The sequence below is a fragment of the Helianthus annuus genome, chromosome 16, assembly GCF_002127325.2.
Source record: "Helianthus annuus cultivar XRQ/B chromosome 16, HanXRQr2.0-SUNRISE, whole genome shotgun sequence".
Taxonomy (NCBI): Eukaryota; Viridiplantae; Streptophyta; class Magnoliopsida; order Asterales; family Asteraceae; genus Helianthus; species Helianthus annuus.
The window spans coordinates 32,451,610-32,459,244 of NC_035448.2; the positions used below are offsets into that span (position 1 = coordinate 32,451,610).

The 7,635-nt window shown below is 41.2% G+C and overlaps 2 non-coding genes across 2 annotated transcripts; both read left to right on the plus strand.

Annotated features, from left to right (window-relative positions):
* Positions 1–4,105: 4,105 nt before the first annotated feature.
* LOC118488753 lies at positions 4,106–4,174 on the plus strand. Its single transcript, XR_004885288.1, has one exon. It is a non-coding gene; the product is annotated as a small nucleolar RNA U49 (small nucleolar RNA).
* A 198-nt stretch (positions 4,175–4,372) lies between these two features.
* On the plus strand, positions 4,373–4,526 carry LOC118488752. The gene has a single exon (XR_004885287.1). It is a non-coding gene; the product is annotated as a small nucleolar RNA snoR2/U65 (small nucleolar RNA).
* The last annotated feature ends 3,109 nt before the right edge of the window (positions 4,527–7,635 follow it).

Consider the following 7,635-nt stretch of genomic DNA (forward strand, 5'->3'; position numbering starts at 1 on the left):
ACTTCTTCAGTTCTTGAATTTCTCCCGTCTGAAAGCAACACCGGAAATGATATTTGTCCAAGGGGAAAGACGGCCTCGTTGCAGAAACCAGTTAGTGGATAGTCGACTGGCTCTAGGCGCGCCTTGTCCTCTTGATCAAATTGATTGAAGCACTGTTCATATATAATATCCGCGGTGCTCCCGGGATCAATGAAGATGTAATCTGTCTGGTAGTGGCCAACCACACCCGGAATGATTATTGGTCGCTTTTCTCTTGGACCCCCTCTAACAACTGGAAAAATAACTTGCCTTTCGCGCCATGAATCATCTTGCGCGCGCTTGTTGTAGTTTTTCCTTGGTCTTCGTGGACCTCCTTGCACCATGTGTGTTTCTAGCTTTCTGAGCTTTTTGTTATCTGGTCCCTCGTCTCTTCTTTGTATTTGGCGGTAGTCGCGCTTTCCGCCTTTGACCAGATGCGTGAGCTTTCCATCTCGTAGGGCTCTCTCGATTTCTTGCTTTAGACTGAAACAGTCGTCGGTTAAGTGGCCCGTATCTTTGTGGAATTCACAGAAGAGATTTGGGTCTTGGCCTCTCTTGTTGCGCATTTGCAAAGGTGGTTTGAACTGATGGTTCTCTGTGGCCAAAACTTCAGAAGGTGTTTTGGTTAGTGGAGTCCACTGCTTTTCTCTATTTTCGCGCTTCACTTCTTTTCGATGGGCTATCTGGTTGATCGTATGGCGTGCATCGTCCCGTGGGGGGCTTCTTTCTCTATGCCCAGAAGCCCTCCAGGGTTGATTTCTACCCCTTCTGTTGTTTCGATCGTTATGGTTGTGTGCGCGCTGACGGTGATCGTCACCGGTCAGTTGCCTGTCTGTCTGCGCGATAGTCTTGGCTGCTTCGATGAAGGTTTCCCAGTCTTTGGGTCCTCCATCTCGCCCTTTAATTCTTTTAACCAGATCGTCGCACTTGACCGCTCGCATGAAGTGCGCGCGCATCATCTTTTCTGGTATGTCTCCGATCTCTAAACATTCTTTGTTGTACCTTGTAATGAAATCTTCTACGCTTTCATAGTCTTTTCTCCATATGTTCAAACAATCGCCTGGATCTCTGGCTTGTCTCCGCTGCTGAGAGAAGTGTGCTAGGAACTTCTCTCGGAAATCGACCCATGATTTGATTTTGCCAGCCGGTAAGTTGTCGAACCAAATGCGCGCCGCGCCAACGAATGTCTGAGCAAACAGGTGGCACCATGTTGGTAAGTTCCATCCGCCTGTTGCTCCTGCACCTTTAAACACCTGGAGGTGATCGTCTGGGTCTGTCAACCCGTTGTATTTATCCACGTTGTGTGGTAATTTCGTTTTGTCAATGGCCGCGCATGCGATTTCTCGGATGAATTTTGAATTTTCTGCCATGTCCTCAGGACGATAGCTCAAGGTGTAATCATGCTCTGCTTTGGGGTTGTACCCCGTGCGCTTGGTTGGTTTGTATGCTTCGTGCTCCGGATGGAGTCTGCTGAACACTGTGGATTCCTCCTTGTAAGTTGGGTCGTCTTCTTCTTCTTCCCATTCCGTATTCATGTTGCGCGCGCCCAAACGGGTTTGGATCGGCCTTCGTTGTAGATTGGAGTTTTGAACGAAGTTGCTCTCTGTCTCAGCATAAGTATCGCGCGTATCGTGTACGCTAGGTCTTCTTACATTTTGCACTGGTCCTCTTTCTGGACGTAAGTTCCACGCGTTTGTCTGCTGAGCCGTGTGTGTACTCAGAGACCTTGGTTGTGGGGTTACGAATGCTGATTGGTTAGCCTGTGCTTGGAGCAAGGCTTGTTGTGCGCTGAGCTGCGTATAAACGAGGTTTATGGACGCCATTTGTTCGGCATACCAGGAAGCTAGAGTTTTTCCCTCGGGTAGCCCTAAAAGTGCAGAGTAGTTAAGTTGTGCTTGTTCCGATGGAGCAGAAGGGCCTGCTCCATGGCTTAAAGTCTGCATCGGCGGAGGTGTTTGGTGTACTATCCCCGTTGGAGATTGGAGAGCAGCTCCGTTTGTGGTTTGAGTGATGATTCTTGCTGGTGTTTGGAAAGTGGGTCCAGTTGTGGTTTGGCTAACAGCCCTGGATGCACTTCCAAAGATGGATGGAAACTCGTTGTTCAGCTGACCCTCTTGGATGGTCTCGTTCCTTTGACCCCTTTGGACGTGTGCCGTGTCCGAAACGAGTTCAAAGGAAGAAACTTCTCCTTCGATTGGGTGTGAATGATTTTGGTCTGCCATTTTTACGAGTGTTTTTTAAGAAAGGAAAGAGGTGAGAGTGGTTTTGCAAAAAAGCGGATTGCGCCAATGTTGAAACAGTGATTATCACAAGGATAATCAATGGGGTTGTTTCGTCCAATGGGTTCAACCTCTTCTTCTACTCGTATTGATGGCTCGAAATCTGCAAAACAGTAAACACCGTTAGTCTCGTTAAGAGGGGGGAAGGGGATTTTCCCTCTTAACCAAGCTCCGGCGTGAGAATAAGTACTGTTCCGAGAGGAAATAAACAGTGTGTGTATAGAGTGAATGAGGAGAGAAAAGATCCTGAACCTGAATGATGAAGGGTCCTATTTATAGCCGGAGGGTGAAGAAGGATGGAGCAGCCGTGCCAGCTGTGAGCGCGTGCCAGCTGTCCGACCAAGGGGAATATCCTCTTGGTCTGCTCTGTCATGGCAGGTGTAGTGGTACACGTGGCGTTCTTGCATTCGCCTGCGCTGGATACCTCGTACCGGTACTGTCAGTGCTGCTCCCTGAATTGTCGCAGGCCTATGTGGCATTCTGCTAGTGGTGACACGTGTTGTCCTTTATGTCGGATAGAGCATCTTTGGTGCCAACTGTGAATCATCCAGAAGTTTCTAGAAGCTTCTGGAGTGTTTCGTTGACGTGGGTGCCTTGTGTGCATAAAAGTGGTGTGGTCCCTGCCATGTAGGCAGGGAATTTGGGACCATACCTCTTCAGGGGTTGAGCCATAGTCCATGCTACGGTTACTTACACATTAGTTCCGCCCCTAAAAATATATATCGGAGAAGGAATGGTATATGATTATACGATTACATAATTCATGACCCTCTATGTACATTTAAGCGAACTTTAATGAACGAAAGTTGACGTACATAAATAAAAAACGAGACATGGGTTTGTATATGTTCATTTGCTCAACTAAACACAAAATGTTATATATGGATGCTTTTCATAGTTGGGATCATCCTCAGTGGCGGATCTAGGATTCCGACCAAGCGGGAACGTTTTATAAATAGCCGGTAACGAAATCGAAAAAATGTCAAATTTTTCTAAAATTTACACTAAAAACGTCAAAAATTTTCCGACCAAGCGGTAGCGGAGGCTACCCCTTGTTTAGCTATATATCCGCCCCTGATCATCTTAATGGAGTTGTACTTTATTGTCCCATTTGTTTATAATTATCGCATCTTACGTGCTTATTTTTTATTTATGTGTCGGTATTAATTTAAATTGGTTTACATTTTGACATAAATTTCATCGAAAATGAGTTCGGCCATATATTATACGTTTTCATAGTTATTTTTATATAGGTTTTCAGTTGGTCTACATTTTCATGTAAATTTTATTATGTGATGAATCTTACCCGACTCAAACCATCAACCGGTCTGGACATTTTTTTGTTCGGTTCTATAAAACTGGAGCATCTAAAAACAACGAACCCACTCAAAAAAGTTACTAGATCCGCTACTGGATGCTAGACACGTTATTATTATTATCATCTATTGATTCATATGGAAGTCAAAGAAGTGAAAAGATCCTCATCGTCTCTTTGGATCAAGGATGCTTATATTAAAGAACGAAAACACTAAACTTTTTTTTCAACAAACGTGGGCTTTTTAAAAACCTTTATATCTGGTTAACCTTTAAAATAAAAGCAATACCAACCAAGGGCCAAGAAGCAAGTCACCGTAAACGGGCTTTGAGTCGGGCTTTAATGGGCCGTGTTCTTCTTCATCTCCTAGGGTTTACATCTTCTCTCTATATAACCTACTCTTCACAAACAACTCATCACACATCTTCTTCAAACTCATCGTGTTTCTACTGATCTACTCTTTAAAATTTTTTCGTTTTTATCTAGCAGAAGATTCCTATGAGGAAGAAATCCCCAATAAAGATAGGAAGTGCCGTATGACACGTTAAACAGCGGCGGATCCGGTTGACACTTTCCCATCCACCAATTAACCGGCTCTTCATAATCATTAACACGATTAATAGAGCTTCGGTTTTTTGGTCGGGATCGTGCTTCATCTTGTTCCGCTGTGTGTGTGATTTGTAACGGGTCTCCTGAGGTTTCTTCTGTTTCACTTTACAACAAAATGTTTTTTACTTAGATTAAGATATGTTTTCTGTTAGGTTCGATGCCACGTCAACGGTAGCCAAAAGTGCATTGACCGACCGATGATGCTATGATTGAACCGATAATAAACTTTTGTGTGTTTCGCATGTTATAGGAACCTGTGAACGATTGTTCCTTCGTTTACAGAGCCGTTTATTGCGATTATATAATTTTGAATAATTTTTTTTGCCAGTGAGGAATTATGTTTTAAAAAGTTGGAATTACCGACTGATAAAATTTTGATGATAGATCGACTATCTGAGGCATTTAATTATGTTTTATTGAGTTAGTGATTGAGATTATTTGATTCGTATCATTTTTTTAAACAGAGAAATCACGATTGTTTGGGCTTGTTTGATCTTTAATAATCGTGTTTCTTTGTTTAAAGAGATGGTTTGGATCAGCTTATCATACGGGCCAAGAAATTGTTTGTTAGGGGTGTGGATGAGTGGTTTAAGTTTTTTTTTTTTGCCTAAAAACACACTATTTTTTTTTTCAAGGGCTGCGCCAGCCCGCTTGGCTTCACCTAGGTCCGCCCCTATTTACGGAGAATTGTCGTATTATATACTGTTGTACTACTTGTGTTTTAAGAATTTATGTTGTAAATTATCAGTTAATATTTTTAGTGTTGATGAATATATAGTTGAGCTGTGTGTAGTTTCATTGGTTTGGTGTTTTACTGGTTATGATGGTTTGAGTGATTTTCTCTTCTAAAATGTTTTGTTTACAATGAATTTATTAAAACTGGTAAACTATATCGACTGTGTATAATCTATTTACACAACTTAATTTAAATTAATTTTATAAAATAATTGGGCTAAGGAAGCTCGGTGAGGCAAATTTACAAACTTTTCAATGTCATTCAACGTATCATAACATGGCCGTGCAAGATTCTATATCGGTACCTGTTTGGTATGGTATTTGAATTTTGAAATTGAAAAAACTGGTACAGGGTATGATGGAATTTGAAGTTGAAAATTTTGGACATTACCAAACCTAAAGTACAGTTTCCAAGAACGCCATATAGTTTTTGAAGTTAAAAAAATTGTTAAAATACGGGGTTTGATTATATCAAATCGAAAGAAGCGTTCCCAATAACTCCGAATAGTTGGATTTTTTTTGAAATTCCAACAAAATTTTTTTATTTACAACTGGTTAGAAGGTTACTAACCAAATATTTACAATGGGTCCCCAAATCTATCATGCAGCTACCAACAACACAGCAGAACCCAAAGCTAAATCAAACAAAGAATTTACCAACCTACTCTTTGAACATAAAACCTGTGCCAAATTTCACAGTCAAGCCCCCTCTTGCTTTGGCGCTTTCCACACATACCATAGTACCGACAAGCATACAACGTGTAACGCTTTCTTGTGTTTTGGAGACTCTCTCTCATGATTATGAAGCTCAAGAATATCTCTTAAACCAAATGCAAAAAATTGGAGCTAAACTGCACCACGATGAAACCCATATCCACTACATGAAATTGCATGAAATGAAGAGATGCAAGGCTGACTCAGCTAAATCTTCACACGGAGGGCACAAGCTGAAACCCACATTAATGTTTCGTCTCAGCAGTGCGGCCTTCGTAAGAAGCCTTTTCATCTCAGCTCGTGGCGCCAGAAATTCAACCTTTTTTGGCACCTTATGATTTTGCTTAACCACATACGGAGGGGGAACATGCTGCATCCTCATAATCCTGTCTTTAACACTTTTAACTGTGAAACGACCCCTGTCCAAAACCCACGACCACGTGTCTGATTTATTCGACAACCGCAGCAACGCATTAAGCTGCTGGAGCTCGCTGATTTCAGCCCCATTTACCCACCTTTTCTCCAGTCGCAATCCCACCCAGCCACATTTCTGTTAGCCCGTTCTCTTACTGTTGCGAACTTATTTTTTTCCAACCCAAACAAAGTAGGGAACAACATTTTTAGAGGCTCATCTGCTGCCTATTTGTGTAGCCAAAATAAAATATTAGCCCCGTTACCCACCCTACCAACAATACTCTTCCAAATGTCCACCCCGCCTAGTTCCACATCCTGGATCGACCTCGCCACTTGCTTCCATGGATCCGGCAGTGAAAGTTTGATAGGGATGAAGTTCCAATCCCGTAAACTATGGTGTATTATTGTCCATATAACCTTCCTTCACAACCCGTTTTCATCCACCTGGCATTGAATTGTTGACTTACAGCAGTTTGATATTATGACTTTGGTAAATAAAAAATGGTAAACTCCTAGTATCAAATCAAACCTAGTATACCGATCCCAAAAACCGAAAGTATTTCAAAATTGTCAGTTGATACTGAATTGATAGAGAAATTTAAACTATATGGTATCATTCGGCATTCGATATCAGTACCGGAATGTACATCCCTCAGTCCTTGTATGGAGACTGGTTTATTTTAAGACACCTTATCATTCTGAGCATTCAGAGGCAAAAGTTTTACCCATTCAGGCATCTATGTGCGAAACAGTCTAAAGCATTAAGCGCTGAGCTCGTAAGATGTGCCTGACCTAACGAAGTTTCAAAACTATACTTTTAGTCCTTTAAGTTTCACAAGCTATAAAATTGTTAACCAAACTTCATTTATACTGAAATGACAGTTATGCCCCTGCTCATAAACCAACTTATCAACAGAAATTAACCAACTAATTTGACTTATGATCGTTGACTTAGACATATAACCCATCAGATTGGGTGGGTATATATATAGTAAATCCTTAGCCTTAGTTTGGTCACATGGGTATTTCATAAATTGAAAACAAGTTAAGCCCCTCAAAACCAAAGTGTTCACAGAATCACATCTCACAAAATTTCTAAACCGTTTCATTATCCGCATACAAATGTATTTTTTTAATCTTATTTGTAACATTATTTATATATAAAGTTCAAAAATATAATTCAGCCCTTTTTACAGAATTGAAAACTAGCGTAATTGAACTTGCTGTTGACTTCATTGCATCTCAGAACATACATCTCTAGATCGATAACCGCGTTTCATTGTTTAAAGAGATGGTTTGAATTAGTTTTCTAGCATTAGAAGTTATTGCAGCGATCCATACCACTCTCCGAAGAAATAATTGTATAATATACCGATTGTGTGATAAATCCTCACTTAGTGGTTTAAAGCTTACATTCATGGTTGATATGTTGTAAGTGCTCAGTGGATGCCACAATGTGACAATGTCATGGGTTTTGGATCTTTGTTTTAATGAACAGTTTAACTATAGTTTAGGTTAAGGTGGCGAACGAGTATGGTCCCAAATCCTACG